We start from the raw sequence: 22260 nt of genomic DNA, 5'->3' as shown, positions 1-22260 counted from the left end.
AAAGCAATAATCTAGTTTTGACATGATGACTTTAATACTCAAGCATACCAACAAGTAACCGTGTCTTTCAAAATAGCAATGCTAAAATAAGTTATCCCTAACCCATCGTGCTCAATCATTGATCCATTCATAAAACACACTCGCATATTAGCTACACCCAATGCTCAAGTATGATCATAGTGCCTCCTAGTTGATGCTTTATAAGAGAAGATGGAGACTCAAATTAAAAATAAAAATTGCATGAAGTAAAAGAAAGGCCCTTCGCAGAGGGGAGTATGGATTTGTAGAGGTGCCAGAGCTCAAAGCGAAAATTGAGAGACAAAAAACATTTTGAGAGGCATACTTTTCCCACCAACGAAAACGACTTAGAGCTCCCAACACTTTCCATGCTAGATATATCATAGGCGGTTCCCAAACAGAAAATAAAGTTTATTCTTTTTTCCACCATACTTTCACTTTCCATGGCTAACCGTATCCACGGGTGCCCTCCATACCAACACTTTTCAAGGAATTTATTATTTGACAACATAAAGTAAATTCATTTTTCATTTCGGGACTGGGCATCACTAATACCTTTGCCTTACTCTCGTGCAATGACAAGTGAATAAACACACATCGTGAGAATAACACATCTAGCATGGAAAATATTGGCCACCCCTCACCGCCTCGCGAGCGGTACGAGCACACAAAAGAGAAATTTATTTTGAAAATTAGAGATGACACATACAAATTTGCTTAAAATGGCAAAATAATACCGCATATAGGTAGGTATAGTGGACTCATGTGGCAAAACTGGTTTAAATGATTTTGGATGCACAAGTAGTGATCATACTTAGTGCAAAATGAAGGCTAGCAAAAGATTGAGAAGCGACCAACCAAGAAACGAATAATCTCATAAGCGAGCATTGAGCATAATTAACACCGAATAATGCGCCACAAGTAGGATGTAATTTCATTGCATAACTATTGACTTTCATGCTTGCATAGGGAATCACAAACCTTAACACCAATATTCTTACTAAAGCATAATTACTCATCAACATTACCCACATATCACATCATCATGTCTCTAAACTATTACTAGAAATCAAGTTTATTTTGTCCAATGATCTTCATGAAAGTTTTTATTGTATCCTTTTTGGATATCTATCACTTTGGAACTAAATTTCATGTGTTGCTTTTGATAAGCTCAAACAAATATAAGTGAAGATCATGAGCATAATATTTCTTCCTCTCAAATTAATTTAAGTGAAGCAAGAGAGAATTTCTTCAAAAATACTAAAGCACACCATGCTCAAAAAGATATAAGTGAAGCACTAGAGCAATTCCATAGAAAAGAGCTTCGTTGACTGGATGTGACTGATGCTTACCTAGCCTCCCTGGCAACTATTTGAGGACTCTATTTTATTTAAAAACTTTCAGATCTAAGTACTTTATTAAAACAACAGGCAAAACAAAATAAAATGACATTCCAAGGATAGCTCACATCATGTGAAGAAGCAAAAACTTAGGATCAACCGATACTAATCGATAATTGTTGATGAAGAAAGATGGGATGCCTACCGGGGCATCCCCAAGCTTAGATGCTTGAGACTTCTTGAAAATATTAAGCTATTCTTTCCGTTCGATCTATTCAAGAGTTTGTACTAAAATAACACAAAGTTATTCTTTCCGTTCGATCTATCCTAGAGTTTGTACTAAAATAACACCAAAGCAAATTCATATTCATAATACTCAATCCAACACAAAGAACTTCAAAGAGTGCCCCAAGATTTCTACCAGAGAAACAAAGACAAGAACGTGCATCAACCCCTATGCATAGATTACCCCAATGTCACCTCGGGAATCCGCGAGTTGAGTGCCAAAACATATATCAAGTGAATCAATACGATACCCCATTGTCACCACGAGTATTCAATTGCAAGACATATATCAAGTGCTCTCAAATCCATAAAAGTATTCAATCCGATAACAATGAAATCTCAAAGGGAAAAACTCAATTCATCACAACAAGATAGAGAGGGGAAAACACCATATGATCCGACTATATTAACAAAGCCCGCGATACATCAAGATCGTGACATCTCAAGAACACGAGAGAGAGAGAGAGATTAAACACATAGCTACTGGTACAAACCTCAGCCCTGAGGGTGGACTACTCCCTCTTCATCGTGGTGGCCGCCGGGATGATGAAGATGGCCACCGGTGATGATTCCCCCTCCGGCAGGGTGCCGAAACGGGGTCTAGATTGGTTTTCGGTGGCTACAGAGCCTTGCGGCGGCGGAACTTATGATCTAGGTTAACCCTTGATGGTTTCTCCATATATATGATTTTTTGGCGTTGGTTTCACGCTAAGATGGGCCTCGAGGTGAGCACAACCCACTGGGGAAAGACAGGCCCACCAGGCGCGCCCTGGTGGGTTGTGCCCTCCTCGTGGCTCTTCTGGCCCTCCCACGAAGCTTCGGGGGTCTATTTTGTTCCAAAAAAAACGTCAAAAACTTTCAGCTCATTTGGAGAACTTTCATTTCTGCACAAAAAACAACACCACGGTAGTTCTGGTGAAAATAGCGTCAGTCCGGGTTAGTTCCATGCAAATCATACCAAAACCATATAAATTTTTTATAAACATGGCATGAATACTTCATAAATTATAGATACGTTGGAGACGTATCAGCCCCCGATCTGAAGGAAATATGCCCTAGAGGCAATAATAAAGTTGTTATTTATATTTCCTTATATCATGATAAATGTTTATTATTCATGCTAGAATTGTATTAACCGGAAACTTAGTACATGTGTGAATAGATAGACAAACAGAGTGTCCCTAGTATGCCTCTACAAGACTAGCTCGTTAATCAAAGATGGTTAAGTTTCCTAGCCATAGACATGTGTTGTCATTTGATGAACGGGATCACATCATTAGAAAATGATGTGATGGTCAAGACCCATCCGCTAGCTTAGCACTATGATCGTTTAGTTTATTGCTATTGCTTTCTTCAAGACCTATACATGTTCCTATGACTATGAGATTATGCAACTCCCGAATACCAGAGGAACACTTAGTGTGCTATCAAACGTCACAACGCAACTGGGTGATTATAAAGATGCTCTACAGGTGTCTCCGATGGTGTTTGTTGAGTTGGCATAGATCGAGATTAGGATTTGTCACTCCGATTGTCGGAGAGGTATCTCTGGGCCCTCTCGGTAATGCACATCACTATAAGCCTTGCAAGCAATGTGACTAATGAGTTAGTTGCGGGATGATGCATTACGGAACGAGTAAAGAGACTTGCCGGTAACGAGATTTAACTAGGTATGATGATACCGACGATCGAATCTCGGGCAAGTAACATACCGATGTCAAAGGGAACAACGTATGTTGTTATGCGGTTTGACCGATAAAGATCTTCATAGACTATGTAGGAACCAATATGGGCATCCAGGTTCTGCTATTGGTTATTGACCGGAGAAGTGTCCCGGTCATGTATACATAGTTCTCGAACCCGTAGGGTCCGCACGCTTAACGTTCAATGACGATTGGTATTATGAGTTTATGTGATTTGATGTACCGAAGGTTGTGCGGAGTCCTGGATGAGATCACAGACATGACGAGGAGTCTCGAAATGGTCGAGACATAAAGATTGATATATTGGACCATGTTATTCGGACACCGGAAGTGTTCCGGAGAGTTTCGGATAAAACTGGAGTGCCGGAGGGGTTACCGGAACCCCCCGGGGAAGTAATGGGCCTTATTGGGCCTTAGGGGAGAGAGAGGTCAGCGGCCAGGAGGTGACGCCCCCCCCCAAGGGGAGCCCGAATAGGACTAGGGGAGGGGGCGCGGCCCCTCTTTCCCTCTCCCTCTCCCTCTCCTTCCTTCTTCTCCTACTTGGACTAGGAAAGGGGGGGCGATTCCTACTTGGAGTAGGACTCCCCCCCTTGGGCGCGCCCTCTAGGGCCGGCCGGCCTCCTCCCTCCCTCCTTTGTATATGGGAAGGGGGGCACCCCATAGACACACAAGTAGATCTTTAGCCGTGTGCGGTGCCCCCCTCCACGTTTTCCACCTCGGTCATATTGTCGTAGTGCTTAGACGAAGCCCTACGCCGGTAACTTCATCATCGTCGTCACCATGCTGTCGTGCTGATGGAACTCCCCCTCGGCCTCAGCTAGATCTAGAGTTTGAGGGACGTCACCGAGCTGAACTTGTGCAGATCGCGGAGGTGCCATGCGTTCGGTACTTGATCGGTTGGATCGCGAAGATGTTCGACTACATCAACTGCGTTACTAAACGCTTCCGCTTTCGGTCTACGAGGGTACGTGGACACACTCTCCCCGCTCCTTGCTATGCTTCTCCTAGATAGATCTTGCGTGATCGTAGGCAAATTTTTTGAAATACTACGTTCCCCAATAGTGGCATCCGAGCTAGGTCTATGCGTAGATGTTATATGCACGAGTAGAACACATAGAGTTGTGGGCGATAATAGTCATACTGCTTACCAGCATGTCATACTTTGATTCGGCGGTATTGTTGGATGAAGCGGCCCAGACCTACATTACATGACCGCGTTCATGAGACTGGTTCTACTGCCGTGCTTCGCACACAGGTGGCTAGTGGGTGTCTGTTTCTCCAACTTTAGTTGAATCGAGTGTGACTACGCCCGGTCCTTGTTGAAGGTTGAAAGGATCGATATAGTTGACTAGAGGGGGGTGAATAGGCAACTAACAATTTTTAGCTTTTCTTTACCAATTTAAACTTTGCATCAAAGTAGGTTGTCTAGATATGCAACTAAGTGAGCAGCCTATATGATGCAATGACAACAAGCACACAAGCAAGCAAGGGATTTAGCACAAGTAAGCTTGCGAAAGTAAAGGGACGAGATAACCAAGAGTGGAGCCGGTGAAGACGAGGATGTGTTACCGAAGTTCCTTCCTTTTGAGGGGAAGTACGTCTCCGTTGGAGCGGTGTGGAGGCACAATGCTCCCCAAGAAGCCACTAGGGCCACCGTATTCTCCTCACGCCCTCACACAATGCGAGATGCCGTGATTCCACTATTGGTGCCCTTGAAGGCGGCGACCGGACCTTTACAAACAAGGTTGGGGCAATCTCCACAACTTAATTGGAGGCTCCCAACGACACCACGAAGCTTCACCACAATGGACTATGGCTCCACAGTGACCTCAACCGCTAGGGTGCTCAAACACCCAAGAGTAACAAGATCCGCTAGGGATTAGTGGGGGGAATCAAATTTCTCTTGGTGGAAGTGTAGATCGGGGCCTTCTCAACCAATCCCGAGCAAATCAACAAGTTTGATTGGCTAGGGAGAGAGATCGGGTGAAAATGGAGCTTGGAGCAACAATGGAGCTTTTTGGGGAAGAGGTAAGTCAACTTTGGGGAAGAGGACCTCCTTATATAGTGGGGGGAACAATCCAACCGTTACCCCCCAAAACAGCCCCACAGAGGGCGGTACTACCGCAGGAGGCAACGGCACTACGTACCGCTCCGCCAGGCGGTACTGCCGGCAGTTTGGAGGGCAGGAGAGAGAGGGACCCGAGCGATACTGCCGCGGTGGTAGGGCGGTACTACCGCTCATGAGCGGCACTACCGCTCTACTGCCGCTGCATAGTACCGCACAATCCGACACGAGAATCGACCCCCTCGAATTGACGCGGTAGGGGCCTGGTACCGCATGGTACTACGGCTGAGGACCCACCAGTGGTACTACCGCTGCGGAGCGGTACTGTCGCCTGTGACCCCTAAGCGGTACTACCGCTGGGACCAGACAAAGCCCAAAGAAAGGGGAAAGAGCTCTCCATTGAAGCGGAAAGGCTCAGAGGGTGTGAAAAGGATGTGTACGTGTTGATTCCACCCTAGCCTAACCAAAGCAGACCGCCTCTTGATAGTACGGTGACTCCTACGGAACTAGTCCACCAAAATAGAATGGAAAGAGCTACACCGTCTTGAATGACACTCCGAGGGGAAAGAAATCGTCTCGTGCCAAAGGATGAATCTCTGAAATGCTCAAAGCACACGATTAGTCCACAAACATGTTGTCATCAATCACCAAAACTACATCTAGAGAGATATGCCTTAACAATCTCCCCCTTTTTTGGTGAATTGATGACAACCAGGGATTTGCACAAGGATATATCATGAAAGTAAAGATACTTAGAACTACAAAATATAGACGGGCTCCCCCTGAATGTGTGCACCTAGTTAGTAGTGCCTTTGGAATGTAAGACACACACATTCGGATCAACACTCCCCCTATATTTTATAGTCCAACAACCTAAGCATAGAATACATGAGAGCAGGTAATATAACAGGATAAACAAGCAACTCATAAGATACCAAAGTACTAGAAAGACATAGATAAAGATAAGGTAGCACATGTCTTACACCATATGTCTGGAACTTAGGTCTCACTGGCACAAAACCAAACAAAGCAAATGGCGAGAAAACACAACGACACTACAAAGAAACGACGAGAAACGACGACACCACAAAGCACAAATCCCTAAGCTCTCTCCCCCTTTGGCATCGAGACACCAAAAGGGCAAAGAGCGACGCTATGGCTCCAGGTGAAAGCAAACTGAGGAGCTCTCTCATCACATCCTGGCAGGGTCATCTACACTGCCATCCTCAGTCGAAAACTGCTCGGTGTCGGAATCGGTCCACGGACAGTGCTGCTGAATCCACTCCTCTTCCTCAGTGATCTGGCCCTCAGACCCACTGACAACGGTCGCACCCAGCTGACGCATGAGCTCCTTGTGACGCCCCCTGGCCTTCTTCTCAGCCACATGAGTCATGTACTGACCATGAGACTCCATGTAGAAGAGCTTCTTCATCTTGCGCTTGAGCTTCTTTGCCCAAGAGGGATCTGTCCCAGAAGGCTCATAGTCCTCATCGTCATCATCGGCCTCAGCCCCATCCTCGGTCTCCATGTCAGCAGCAGTAGATGGACCCCCAGATTTAGGAGCTGGGGTGCCCCAATTGTCCTTCTTCCTCAGACGCTTGATCTCATGAGAAACCAATTCTCCAGTTTCCAGCATAACCTTGGGATAGACACGTGCCCAGGCCTTCTCAATGAGCAGCATGATGAACGGACCATAGATCGGGCACTTGCGCTCAGAAACAGCAGTAAGAAGTTCAGACCACATAACATGAGAAATGTCCAGGGACTCGCCAGTGTTTGCTTCCTTCTCGTGCTGGCAGAAGAGAAGCATATCCACGAGATAGGAGTGGACCATATCCAGATTCCCGATGCGAGGGAAGAGGGTCTCTCGAAAGACAAGATGAAGGATGTCCAGAAAGGTAGACAGCTCATAGGTTTCCTTCTTAGTCACAAGATTAACCTTCACAGTGCAGTAGGGCCAAAGGGCTTGCTTGTGAGTGGAGTTGGCATTGCGGTGAGGGCGAAAGCCGACAGGAGTCTCAAGCCCGTGATCTTCCACCTCAAGTAACTCCATGAAGGCCTTCCACTTGACAGAAAGCAACTTGCCATTTGTCATCCAGGTCAGAGTCCTTTCTTCATCAGTTCCAAGATGGACAGTAGCATAGAATTGAGCCACCAAATCTGCATCAAAGTCCTTGTTGAACTGCATGATTCTGAGAATGTTTAGCTGAGAACACATCTGAAGAGCTTCACCAAAGTACTCAGGATCCTTTTCCATGGCATCTGTGTCGATGGAGCGAACATCAACATAGAGATTCTTCTTGGCGTTGATCACATCAAAGTAGATGGCAAACTGAAAGCGGTTCCAGAACGGGCGGTTGACCAAATTGGGTTCTTGGGCTTCCGCATAGGGGTTGCGGCGACGCCTGTCCCAGAACTCCTTGGCAGTTAACTCAGTCACAGTATTGCCCCTTGGCTTCGGCCTGTTGGCAGGTTTCTTCTGGAGTTGAGGCGGAGGTGGCGCACTTGAGGAAGCACCTGCTGACTCAGAGGTGCGGTAGCGCTTTGATGTTGCACGTCCAGGGTTGACACGGCATACTTGCTGCTCAGGATGTTCATCACCTGGAACCAAACACACGAACAGAAGAACCAACACGAAAGAAAGAGCATAAGCCTCCAAACAAAACAACATGGATCAAACAGTGGTAGGAAAATGATGGAATCGGGCAAGCAGCGGTAGTACCACTGGCCATAGGCGGCAGTACCGCACAAGCGGTAGTACCGCTCCAGTGGGAGCGGTAGTACCGCTCAAGACTGGGAAACGGCGGTTCCTACTGCCGTGGTCAGATCTGGCACTACCGGACTGCCAAATTCAAAAATACTCCTACCAAAACTTAATCCACACAGTCTAGACGCCTTCTCCAAACTACTCAAGCCGAGATTTAGCCAAAAATCAAGAGATGCAACCACTATTGCCCCAAAGACGCTAGATCTGAGAACGAGACAAAAAGAGAGGAGGAACGGGGGCAATACCGGCATCCATGGCAAGAGGACGGGGTGGGGATCGACTCCACCAAAGGGAATGGAGAGGGATGGCTCGGAGACGGTGGCCCGCCGGAGCCCTCCCGCGGCGAGGCGACGCTGGAGAGAAGAAGAGGAACGAGGGGGCGGTGCAAATGGGTATGGGAGAGACGAAACCTCCCCCTGCCCCGACATAACCCCCTGGTCCCGCCCCCAACGGTAGTACCGCTCGAGTGGGCGGTAGTACCGCGCACCACCAGCGGTAGTACCGCCAGCGAGATGCAACTACTAGACAAGAAGGCTTGGCTCAAAAGGAATGGAGAAACAAACGGCAAGAGGAGGAAACTAAGACTAAGCAGAGAGAAAGAACGGCAAGAGACAACAAGGACCAACCACAAGACACAACCTCTCCAAGGAGAGGGCGGTGGCCGGAGCCACCTATGTTTGAGTCAATTGGTATGGCACCGCGAAGAATTATCCTTGGGCCCATGACCAAAACTCGTCTTTGAAGCACAAGTACCATCAAAAATGGCTAATGTGAAAGAGTTGATCAATTTACGCATAATGGGGGGAGGGAGAGTTCATTGAGAGAACAACACTCCCCCTATGTCCATGCCTACACCTAAACAAGATAACAAGTTGAGTATGGTGGGGAGTGCAAGTGTTCAAGCAACATTGCTCGAATCAATGATATTTAGCTCATGCCTTAACTCGTGAAATCTTGCTTCATCCAAAGGCTTTGTGAAAATATCTGCAAGGTTATCATGAGTGTTGACATAGTTGAGCTCGATCTCCCCTCGCCTAATATGATCCCGGATGAAGTGATACCGAATCTCAATATGCTTCGTCTTGAAGTGTTGCACCGGGTTGAGAGAAATCTTGATGGCACTTTCATTGTCACACCAAAGAGGCACTTTGTCACAAATGACACCGTAATCCTTTAAAGTTTGCCTCATCCATAAGAGTTGTGCACAACAACTACCGGCCACCACATACTCCGCTTCGGTGGACGAGAGAGACACGCAACTTTGCTTCTTGGAAGACCAACTCACCAAAGAGCAACCAAGGAATTGGCACCCTCCGGAAGTGGACTTCCTATCCACTTTGTCCCCTGCCCAATCGGAGTCCGAATATCCTACAAGCTTGAAGTTTGCTCCTCTGGGGTACCATAAGCCAAAGTTTGGGGTATGAGCCAAATATCGAAAGATTCGCTTGACCGCCACAAAGTGGCTTTCCTTAGGTGCGGCTTGAAACCGTGCACAAATTCCCACACTCAACATGATATCCGGTCTAGATGCACAAAGGTAAAGCAAGGAGCCAATCATGGAGCGATATACCTTTTGATCCACCGCTTTACCATTGGGATCAATGTCAAGTTGGCACTTGGTGGGCATTGGAGTGGAAGCCGGCTTGACATCATTTAGCTTGAATCTCTTAAGCATGTCTTGAGTGTATTTAGCTTGGTTGATGAAGGTTCCTTCTCTTCTTTGCTTCACTTCGAACCTGAGGAAGAACTTCAACTCTCCCATGGAAGAAATCTTGAACTTTGAGGTCATGAGAGTGGCAAATTCCTCATTGAAAGCTTTGTTAGGGGAACCAAAGATAATATCAACAACATATAGTTGGCACACAAACAACTCCCCTTTGACCTTCTTAGTAAAAAGAGTGGGATCGATTAGCCCAACTTCAAATCCACGATCTTGTAACAACTCGGTAAGGTGGTCATACCACGCACGTGGGGCTTGTTTAAGGCCATAGAGTGCCTTATCGAGTTGATACACATGATCCGGGAAGTAGGGATCCTCGAACCCGGGGGGTTGTTTGACGTAGACCAACTCATTAATGGGACCATTAAGAAAAGCACTCTTCACATCCATTTGTTGCAACTTAAAGTTATGATGAGAAGCATAGTCAATTAGCATGCGAATGGACTCAAGGCGAGCAACGGGAGCAAAGGTTTCACCGTAGTCGATACCCTCGACTTGGGAGTAGCCTTGTGCCACCAAATGAGCCTTGTTGCGAATGATAGTTCCATGAGCATCTTGCTTGTTTTTGAATATCCACTTGGTCCCAATGACATTATGGTTCCCCGTTGGCCTTGGCACCAATCTCCACACCTTGTTGTGCTCGAAGTTGTTAAGTTCTTCATGCATTGCATTAAGCCAATCCGGATCCTCGAGCGCTTCATAAACCTTTTGGGGTTCCACACAAGAGACAAACGCATGATGTTCACAATAGTTTGCTAATTGTCTACGAGTGCTTACCCCCTTAGTTAAGCTTCCAAGCACATTCTTCATGATGTGCCCTTTGGTGGTGAGCTTGGAAGAAATCTTGGCGGCACGACGCTCCAATTCCTCCTCGGAAGTGAGACGAGGAGAGGAAATTTGATCATCTTGAGCGCCGTCTTGAGCTTGTTCTTGATCTTGATCTTGGACTTGCTCGATGGTGAGAACTTGACCTTGGGCATCATGTGGTGGTTCACCACCATCTTGAGGGTGATCTTGCCCTTGATCTTGTTCATTTGGTTGAGGGCCTTCACTATGTTCTTCGGAAGCGTGTGGGTCTTGGGTTGGTGATGGTTCCACTCGAGTGGAACATTGTCCTTCTCCTTCAGCCACAAGGGGTTCCTCAATGGGTAGGATATGACCAACACCCATTCTTCTTATGGCTTGGGGAGGAATTTCATCACCTACATCACAAGTACCACTTTGCTCCACTTGGGAGCCGTTATTCTCATCAAACTCCATGTTACACGTTTCCTCAATAAGTCCCGTGGACTTATTGAGAACACGGTAAGCATGAGAGTTTGTAGCATAACCAACAAATATGCCCTCATAAGCTCTAGCCTCAAATTTAGCCAAACAGACACCTTTCTTGAGAATGAAACACTTACACACGAACACCCGGAAGTACTTGAGGTTGGGCTTGTTGCTGGTGAGTATCTCATATGGAGTCTTGTTCAAGCCTTTGCGGAGGTAGAGACGGTTAGATGCATGACACGCGGTGTTGATGGCTTCGGCCCAAAAGTTGTAGGGAGACTTGAACTCCGCCATCATGGTCCTTGCCGCATCCATCAACGTCCGGTTCTTCCTCTCCGCTACACCATTTTGTTGAGGGGTGTATGGTGCGGAATATTGATGCTTGATCCCCTCATCACTAAGAAACTCATCCAATGTGTAGTTCTTGAACTCGGTGCCGTTGTCACTTCTTATAGTCAAGATCTTTGCATTGTGTTGACGTTGGGCTTCATTTGCAAAGTCAATGACGGTTTGTTGGGTCTCGCTCTTCCTCTTGAAGAAGTAAACCCAAGTGTATCTTGAATAGTCATCCACAATCACCAAGCAATACTTCCTACCCCCAAGACTATCAAAGGATGGAGGCCCAAAGAGATCCAAATGAAGGAGCTCCAAAGGCCTCTTCGAGTAAATGATAGTCGTGGGAGGGTGAGCCTTCTCATGTAGCTTTCCTTCGATACAAGCACTGCAAACACGATCTTTAGCAAAACTAACATTCGTTAGTCCACGGACATGGCCCCCCTTGAGAAGACTTCGCAAAGATCTCATATTGACATGGGCTAAACGGCGATGCCAAAGCCATCCCACGTCAACTTTAGCCATTAGGCATGTCGCGGTCTTAGTGGGTCGCTCCAAAAAGTTAATCACATATAGACCGTTCTCGACATGCCCAACAAAGGCTACTTTAAGAGTCTTTCTCCACAAGAGGGCCACGGTATCGATATCAAAGAAAGTGGCAAAGCCCATGATTGCAAGTTGACGAACGGAAAGTAAATGGTATGCAAGGGACTCAACAAGCATGACTTTCTCGATCGTGAGATCATGAGAAATGACAACCTTGCCAAGTCCCAATACCTTAGAAGACGAGGCATCACCCCACTCGACATTGGTGGGCATAGATGAAATCTTGTGCACGTCCACCACCAAGTCCTTGCTTCCGGTCATATGATTTGTAGCTCCACTATCGAGCAACCATGATCCCCCACCGGAAGCAAACACCTACAAGAGATCAATGCTTGGTTTTAGGTACCCATTTTGTAATGGGTCCTTTGATGTTAGTAACAAGGGTCTTAGGAACCCAAATAGACCATTCAATATACTCATGAGTAGAACCAACAAATTTGGCATAAACATGCCCATCACTAGCACGGCATAACACATAAGAAGGGTTAAAGTCGCCGGCTTTGTTGGGAGGGGTGGCATTGCCCTTCTTGACACCGCCACCCTTCGCATTGTTCTTCTTCTCCTTGGAAGCACCCTCTCCCTCCTTCACAAAAGTTTGCTTGAGAGGAGGAGGTCGTTTGGTCTTGTCATTCTTCTTCTTGTTCTTGGGCTTGGGTGCGAACCCAATCCCCTCCTTGGCTACAATTTCCTTTTGATTGCTCAAAAGGCCATTGAGGTTCTTCTCACCTTGTATGCATGACACAAGGCCTTTCTCAAGTTGCTCCTTCAACTTAGCATTCTCCTCAACAAGATGCACATGCTCACAACAAGGGTTAGTAGCATTTGCATTATCAATTAACACCATATGAGGAAAGGTGGCTTTCTCCTTGGTTAGCTTCACTTGGAGTTGATCATGAGACTCCTTGAGGCTAGCATGAACACCCTTCAAGACTTTGTGAGCCTTGTCGAGAATGTCAAACTCCTCTTTGAGTCTAGCTAGATCAAGCCCAAGCTTTGCCTTCTCAGAGTTTAGCACACGAGAAACAACAAAAGCATGATCAAGATCTTTCTTTAACTTAGCATGATCATCGTTGTGTGACTCCTCAAGAGCCAAACGAAGACTACGCTCTTCCTCAAGAGCATTGGAAAGATCCGAGATCTCATCGGCATAGTCATGACTATGCCCCTCCATCCTAGAGATGGTATCTTCGTGAGCCTCGATCATGTCATTGGCTTCACCAAGTTGTTCCAAGAGAGCAACGAAGTGCTTCTTGGATTTACCCTTGAGTTTACTCATAAAGGTCTCAAACTCATTCTCCTCCACATTTGTTCCCTCATGTTCATCAATGCTATCCGTCAAAGAAGGATGATTAATGATGGTAGTTTTGATGTTGGGGGTTACCTTGTTGGTGGCTTTAGCCATGAGGCACTTGGCGGTGATGCTCTCATTGGGTGAGTCGAAGAGAGACACCCGTGGAGTCGTCGCAATGGCAACGGAATCCATGGCAATTGACTCACCATCTTCATCATCATCATCATCCTCATTGTACTCTTCTTGTACCACCAATGCCTTGGGAGGAGTCTTCTTGGTGAAGTTGCTTTTGTTGGGGAAAGACTTGGCCTTGTCCTTTCGGATGAGCTTGCCACCATTGTCTTCCCTCTTCTCATAAGGGCACTCCGCAACAAAGTGGCTCACATTGCCACAATTGAAGCAAGTCCTCACTCGTTGCTTGCCCTTTGCGCCACTTGAATTGTTCTTGTTGAAGTTGGGCCTTGAGTTCTTCTTGCTCCAAAATTGCCTTGAAGCAAGGGCCATGTGTTCATGATAGGCATACTTCGTATCTTCGAGGTTGCTCTCCTCCTCTTCCTCTTCATCCTCTTCCTCCATACTAACCTTGGCCCTTAGAGCAAGGTTGGGCTTCTTTACTCTTTGAGAGCGAAGTATCACATTGTCGGCAGTCTTGTCCAAGATGCTCACAACAACGAACTCATCCAACACATCACTTGAGGACAAGGTGTGGAAGTCCGGCCTTTGACGAATGACAGAGGACATGGCTTTGTGGTAGGGCATCATTGCCTTGAGGAATTTGCGCTTGATCCAATTGTCATCCGTGTCCTTACTTCCATGATCTCGGAGAGACACCGCGAGTTTGGTTACCCTCCGATAAACCTCACGAGGTTCTTCATCTTCTTTCATTGCAAACTCATCGGCTTCATCTTGCACCACTTCATAGTTGGAGCGTTGAATGCTTGCGCTTCCCCGATAGAGGGAAACCACTTGGTGCCAAGCATCTTTGGCCAAGGAGTAGGGCCGGAGATGAGGAAGATCTTCGGGTGGGATTGCTTCTTGTATGATGAAGAGAGCATTCTCATTGAATTGATTGTCCACGGCTTCTCTAGGAGTGAAGTTGCTTCGGTCATGCGGATAGAAACCTTCTTCAATGATTCTCCAAAGGTTAGTGTTCACATGATTTAAATGACGCTTAAAACGATAGACCCAAGAATCAAATTCGACATTCTTCTCAATCTTAGGGGCCGGGCCGGCATGATTCAAATGAGTGGAAGGAAGCGGTCCACCATAGACAAGTGGAGGTTCCACATGGGCAAAGATGCCGGTGCCATTTTTACCACTAGAAGAAGGAGCTTTCTTGCTAGTAGCTTCCCCCTTGTCGGAGGTAGCATCCGTCACCTTGTTAGCGGGATCACCCACTTTCAACGGTGTGGTGGAAAGTTTAAGCCCTTCTATAAATTTATTAAACATGCTTTCGACCTCGGTCGTCATGGAGGTTTTCAATGTGTCCAACGCCACATTGAATTCCTCACGAGAGACCGCGGTACCCCCATCTCCCGTAGACGATACCGGATTCGCACCGGAGTGCTCCTCCACACCGTCTACGACGTCAACCATACTCTTCGGACGGTAAAGTCCTTAATAAAGAGACGAGGCTCTGATACCAATTGAAAGGATCGATATAGTTGACTAGAGGGGGGGGGTTAATAGGCAACTAACAATTTTTAGCTTTTCTTTACCAATTTAAACTTTGCATCAAAGTAGGTTGTCTAGATATGCAACTAAGTGAGCAGCCTATATGATGCAATGACAACAAGCACACAAGCAAGCAAGGGATTTAGCACAAGTAAGCTTGCGAAAGTAAAGGGACGAGATAACCAAGAGTGGAGCCGGTGAAGACGAGGATGTGTTACCGAAGTTCCTTCCTTTTGAGGGGAAGTACGTCTCCGTTGGAGCGGTGTGGAGGCACAATGCTCCCCAAGAAGCCACTAGGGCCACCGTATTCTCCTCACGCCCTCACACAATGCGAGATGCCATGATTCCACTATTGGTGCCCTTGAAGGCGGCGATCGGACCTTTACAAACAAGGTTGGGGCAATCTCCACAACTTAATTGGAGGCTCCCAGCGACACCACGAAGCTTCACCACAATGGACTATGGCTCCGCGGTGACCTCAACCGTCTAGGGTGCTCAAACACCCAAGAGTAACAAGATCCGCTAGGGATTAGTGGGGGAATCAAATTTCTATTGGTGGAAGTGTAGATCGGGGCCTTCTCAACCAATCCCGAGCAAATCAACAAGTTTGATTGGCTAGGGAGAGAGATCGGGCGAAAATGGAGCTTGGAGCAACAATGGAGCTTTTTGGGGAAGAGGTAGGTCAACTTTGGGGAAGAGGACCTCCTTATATAGTGGGGGGAACAATCCAACCGTTACCCCCCAAAACAGCCCCGCAAAGGGCGGTACTACCGCAGGAGGCAACGGCACTACCGCTGTGCACAGCGGTACTACCGTGCAGTTTGGAGGGCAGGAGAGAGAGGGACCCGAGCGGTACTGCCACGATGGTAGGCGGTACTACCGCTCTACTACCGCTGCATAGTACCGCACAATCCGACACAAGAATCGACCCCCTCGAATCGACGCGGTAGGGGCCTAGTACCGCAGCGGTACTATGACTGAGGACCCACCGGCGGTACTACCGCTGCGGAGCGGTACTGCCGCCTGTGACCCCTAAGCGGTACTACCGCTGGGTACCACGGTACTACCGCTGGGACCAGACAAAGCCCAAAGAAAGGGGAAAGAGCTCTCCATTGAAGCGGAAAGGCTCAGAGGGTGTGAAAAGGATGTGTACGTGTTGATTCCACCCTAGCCTAACCAAAGCGGACCCCCTCTTGATAGTACGGTGACTCCTACGGAACTAGTCCACCAAAATAGAAGCGAAAGAGCTACACCGTCTTGAATGATACTCCGAGGGGAAAGAAATCGTCTTGTGCCAAAGGATGAATCTCTGAAATGCTCAAAGCACACGATTAGTCCGCAAACATGTTGTCATCAATCACCAAAAATACATCTAGAGAGATATGCCTTAACAAAGGCTAAAAGAGCACACTTGACAAAAAATCGTTGTGGTTTTGATGCGTAGGTAAGGACGGTTCTTGCTAAGCCTGTAGCAGCCACGTAAAACTTGCGACAACAAAGTAGAGGACGTCTAACTTGTTTTTGCAGGGCTTGCTGTGATGTGATATGGTCAAGACGTGATGATATATAAATTGTTGTATGAGATGATCATGTTTTGTAACAGTTATCGGCAACTGGCAGGAGCCATATGGTTGTCGCTTTATTGTATGAAATGCAATCGCCATGTAATTGCTTTACTTTATCACTAAGCGGTAGAGGTAGTCATAGAAGCAATAGTTGGCGAGACGACAACCATGCTTCGATGGAGATCAAGGTGTCAAGCAGGTGACGATGGTGATCATGACGTGCTTTGGAGATGGAGATCAAAGGCACAAGATGATGATGGCCATATCATATCACTTATATTGATTGCATGTGATGTTTATCCTTTATGCATCTTATTTTTCTTAGTACGACGGTAGCATTATAAGATGATCTCTCACTAAATTTCAAGGTATAAGTGTTCTCCCTGAGTATGCACCGTTGCTACAGTTCGTCCAGCCGAGACACCACGTGATGATCGGGTGTGATAAGCTCTACGTTCACATACAACGGGTGCAAGCCAGTTTTGCACACGCAGAATACTCGGGTTAAACTTGACGAGCCTAGCATATGCAGATATGGCCTCGGAACACTGAGACCGAAAGGTCGAGCGTGAATCATATAGTAGATATGATCAACATAGTGATGTTCACCATTGAAAACTACTCCATCTCACGTGATGATCAGACATGATTTAGTTGATATGGATCACGTGATCACTTAGATGATTAGAGGGATGTCTATCTAAGTGGGAGTTCTTAAGTAATATGATTAATTGAACTTTAATTTATCATGAACTTAGTACCTGATAGTATTTTGCATGTCTATGGTGTTGTAGATAAATGGACCGTGCTACTGTTCTGTTGAATTTTAATGTGTTCCTAAAGAAAGCTAAGTTGTAAGATGATGGTAGCAACTACACGGACTGGGTCCGTAACTTGAGGATTATCCTCATTGCTACACAGAAGAATTACGTCCTGGAAGCACCGCTAGGTGTAAGACCCGCTGCAGGAGCGACACCAGACGTTGTGAACGCCTGGCAGAGCAAAGCTGATGACTACTCGGTGTGCCATGCTTTACGGCTTAGAACCGGGACTTCAACGACGTTTTGAACATCATGGAGCATATGAGATGTTCCAGGAGCTGAAGTTAATATTTCAAGAAAATGCCTGGATTGAGAGATATGAAGTCTCCAATAAGCAGCTGCAAAATGGAGGAGAATAGTTCTGTCAGTGAGCATATACTCAGAATGTCTGGGTACCACAATCACTTGACTCAACTAGGAGTTAATCTTCCGGTTGATAGTGTCATTGACAAAGTTCTTCAATCACTGCCACCAAGCTACAAAAGCTTCGTGATGAACTATAATATGCAAGGGATGGATAAGACAATTCCTGAGCTCTTCGCGATGCCAAAGGCTGCGGAGGTAGAAATCAAGAAGGAGCATCAAGTGTTGATGGTCAACAAGACCACTAGTTTCAAGAAAAAGGGCAAAGGGAAGAAGGGGAACTTCAAGAAGAACGGCAAGCAAGTTGCTGCTCAAGTGAGGAAGCCCAAGTCTGGACCTAAGCCTGAGACTGAGTGCTTCCACTGCAAAGGGATTGGTCACTGGAAGCGGAACTGCCCCAAGTATTTGGTGGATAAGAAGGATGGCAAAGTGAAAGGTATATTTGATATACATGTTATTGATGTGTACCTTACTAATGCTCGTAGTAGCGCCTGGGTATTTGATACTGGTTCTGTTGCTCATATTGGCAACTCAAAAGAGGGGTTATGGATTTAGCGAAGATTGGCTAAGGACGAGGTGACGATGCGCGTGGGAAATGGTTCCAAAGTCGATGTGATCGCCGTTGGCACGCTACCTCTAAATCTACCTTCGGGATTAGTTTTAGACCTGAATAATTGTTATTTGGTGCCAGCGTTAAGCATGAACATTATATCTGGATCTTGTTTGATGCGAGACGGTTATTCATTTAAATCAGAGAATAATGGTTGTTCTATTTATATGAGTAATATCTTTTATGGTCATGCACCCTTGATGAGTGGTCTATTTTTGTTGAATCTCGATAGTAGCGATACACATATTCATAGTATTAAAGCCAAAAGATATAAGTTTAATAATGATGGTGCAACTTATTTGTGGCACTGCCGTTTAGGTCATATTGGTGTAAAGCGCATGAAGAAACTCCATGCTGATGGGCTTTTGGAATCACTTGATGTTTGCGAACCATGCCTTATGGGCAAGATGACTAAGACTCCGTTATCCGGAACAATGAAGCGAGCAACAGATTTGTTGGAAATAATACATACTGATGTATGCGGTCGGATGAATGTTGAGGCTCGCGGCGGGTATTGTTATTTTCTTACCTTCACAAATGATTTAAGAAGATATGGGTATATCTACTTGATGAAACATAAGTTTGAGACATTTGAAAACTTCAAAGAATTTCAGAGTGAAGTGGAAAATCATCGTAACAAGAAAATAAAATTTCTATGATCTGATCGTGGAGGTGAATATTTGAGTTACGAGTTTGGTCTTCATTTGAAACAATGCGGAATAGTTTCGCAACTCACGCCACCCGGAACACCACAGCGTAATGGTGTGTCCGAACGTCATAACCGCACTTTATTAGATATGGTGCGATCTATGATGTCTCTTACTGATTTACCGCTATCGTTTTGGGGTTATGCTTTAGAGACAGTTGCATTCACGTTAAATAGGGCACCATCTAAATTCGTTGAGACGACACCATATGAACTGTGGTTTGGCAAGAAACCCAAGTTGTCGTTTCTTAAAGTTTGGGGCTGCGATGCTTATGTGAAAAAGCTTCAACCTGATAAGCTCGAACCCAAATCGGAGAAATGTGTCTTCATAGGATACCCAAAAGAGACTGTTGGGTACACCTTCTATCACAGATTCGAAGGCAAGATTTTTGTTGCTAAGAATGGATCCTTTCTAGAGAATGAGTTACTCTCGAAAGAAGTGAGTGGGAGGAAAGTAGAACTTGATGAGGTAATTGTACCTGCTCCCTTATTGGAAAGTAGTTCATCACAGAAATCAGTTCCAGTGATTCCTACACCAATTAGTGAGGAAGCTAATGATGATGATCATGAAACTTCTGATCAAGTTACTACCAAACCTCGTAGGTCAACCAGAGTAAGGTTCACACCAGAGTTGTACGGTAATCCTGTTCTGGAAGTCATGTTACTTGACCATGACGAACCTACGAACTATGAGGAATCGATGACGAGCCCAGATTCCGCGAAATGGCTTGAGGCCATGAAATCTGAGATGGGATCCATATATGAGAAGAAAGTGTGGACTTTGGTTGACTTGCCCGATGATCGGCAAGCCATAGAGAATAAATGGATCTTCAAGAAGAAGACTAAAGCTGACGGTAATGTTACTGTCTACAAAGCTTGGCTTATTGCAAAAAAATTTGACAAGTTCAAGGAGTTGACTACGATGAGACCTTCTCACCTGTAGCGATGCTTAAGTCCGTCCGAATCATGTTAGCAATGCCGCATTTTATGATTATGAAATTTGGCAAATTGATGTCAAAACTGCATTCCTGAATGGATTTATGGAAGAAGAGTTGTATATGATGCAACCAGAAGGTTTTATCGATCCAAAGGATGCTAACAAAGTGTGCAAGCTCCAGCGATCCATTTATGGACTGGTGCAAGCATCTTAGAGTTGGAATGAACGTTTTGATAGTGTGATCAAAGCATATGGTTTTATACAGACTTTTGGAGAAGCCTGCATTTACAATAAAGTGAGTGGGAGCTCTGTAGCATTTCTAATATTATATGTGGATGGCATATTGTTGATTGGAAATGATATAGAATTTCTGGATAGCATAAAAGGATACCTGAATAAGAGTTTTTCAATGAAAGACCTCAGTGAAGCTGCTTATATATCGGGCATCAAGATCTATAGACATAGATCAAGACGCTTAATTGGACTTTCACAAAGCACATACCTTGATAAAGTTTTGAAGAAGTTCAAAATGGATCAAGCAAAGAAAGGGTTCTTGCCTGTGTTACAAGGTGTGAAATTGAGTCAGACTCAATGCCCGACCACTGCAGAAGATAGAAAGAAAATGGAAGTCATTCCCTATGCTTCAGCCATAGGTTCTATCATGTATGCAATGCTGTGTACCAGACCTGATGTGTGCCTTGCTATTAGTTTAGCAGGGAGGTACCAAAGTAATCCAGGAGTGGATCACTGGACAGCGGTCAAGAACATCCTGAAATACCTGAAAAGGACTAAGGATATGTTTCTCATTTATGGAGGTGATAAAGAGCTCGTCATAAATGGTTACGTCGATGCAAGCTTTGACACTAATCTGGATGACTCTAATTCACAAACGGGATACATATTTATATTGAATGGTGGAGCTGTCAGTTGGTGCAGTTCTAAACAGAGTGTCGTGGCGGGATCTACGTGGGAAGCGGAGTACATAGCTGCTTCGGAAGCAACAAATGAAGGAGTATGGATGAAGGAGTTCATATCCGATCTAGGTGTCATACCTAGTGCATCGGGTCCAATGAAAACCTTTTGTGACAATACTGGTGCAATTGCCTTGGAAAAGGAATCCCGATTTCACAAGAGAACCAAACACATCAAGAGACGCTTCAATTCCATCCGCGGTCAAGTCAAGGAGGGAGACATGGAGATTTGCAAGGTACACATGGATCTGAATGTTGCAGACCCGTTGACTAAGCCTCTCTCACGAGCAAAACATGATCAGCACCAAGACTCCATGGGTGTTAGAATCATCACTATGTAATCTAGATTATTTACTCTAGTGCAAGTGGGAGACTGAAGGAAATATGCCCTAGAGGCAATAATAAAGTTGTTATTTATATTTCCTTATACCATGATAAATGTTTATTATTCATGCTAGAATTGTATTAACCGGAAACTTAGTACATGTGTGAATGCATAGACAAACAGAGTATCCCTAGTACGCCTCTACAAGACTAGCTCGTTAATCAAAGATGGTTAAGTTTCCTAGCCATAGACATGTGTTGTCATTTGATGAACGGGATCACATCATTAGAGAATGATGTGATGGACAAGACCCATTCGTTAGCTTAGCACTATGATCGTTTAGTTTATTGCTATTGCTTTCTTCATGACCTATACATGTTCCTATGACTATGAGATTATGCAACTCCCGAATACCGGAGGAACACTTAGTGTGCTATCAAACGTCACAACGTAACTGGGTGATTATAAAGATGCTCTACAGGTGTCTCCGATGGTGTTTGTTGAGTTGGCATAGATCGAGATTAGGATTTGTCACTCCGATTGTCGGAGAGGTATCTCTAGGCCCTCTCGGTAATGCACATCACTATAAGCCTTGCAAGCAATGTGACTAATGAGTTAGTTGCGGGATGATGCATTACAGAACAAGTAAAGAGACTTTCTGGTAACAAGATTGAACTAGGTATGATGATACCGACGATCGAATCTCAGGCAAGTAACATACCGATGACAAAGGGAACAACGTATGTTGTTATGCGGTTTGACCGATAAAGATCTTCGTAGAATATGTAGGAACCAATATGAGCATCTAGGTTCCGCTATTGGTTATTGATCGGAGAAGTGACTCGGTCATCTCTACATAGTTCTCGAACCCATAGGGTCCGCACGCTT

This window comes from Triticum aestivum, chromosome 4D, assembly GCF_018294505.1.
Source record: "Triticum aestivum cultivar Chinese Spring chromosome 4D, IWGSC CS RefSeq v2.1, whole genome shotgun sequence".
NCBI lineage: Eukaryota > Viridiplantae > Streptophyta > Magnoliopsida > Poales > Poaceae > Triticum > Triticum aestivum.
This window is presented reverse-complemented; position numbering follows the sequence as displayed.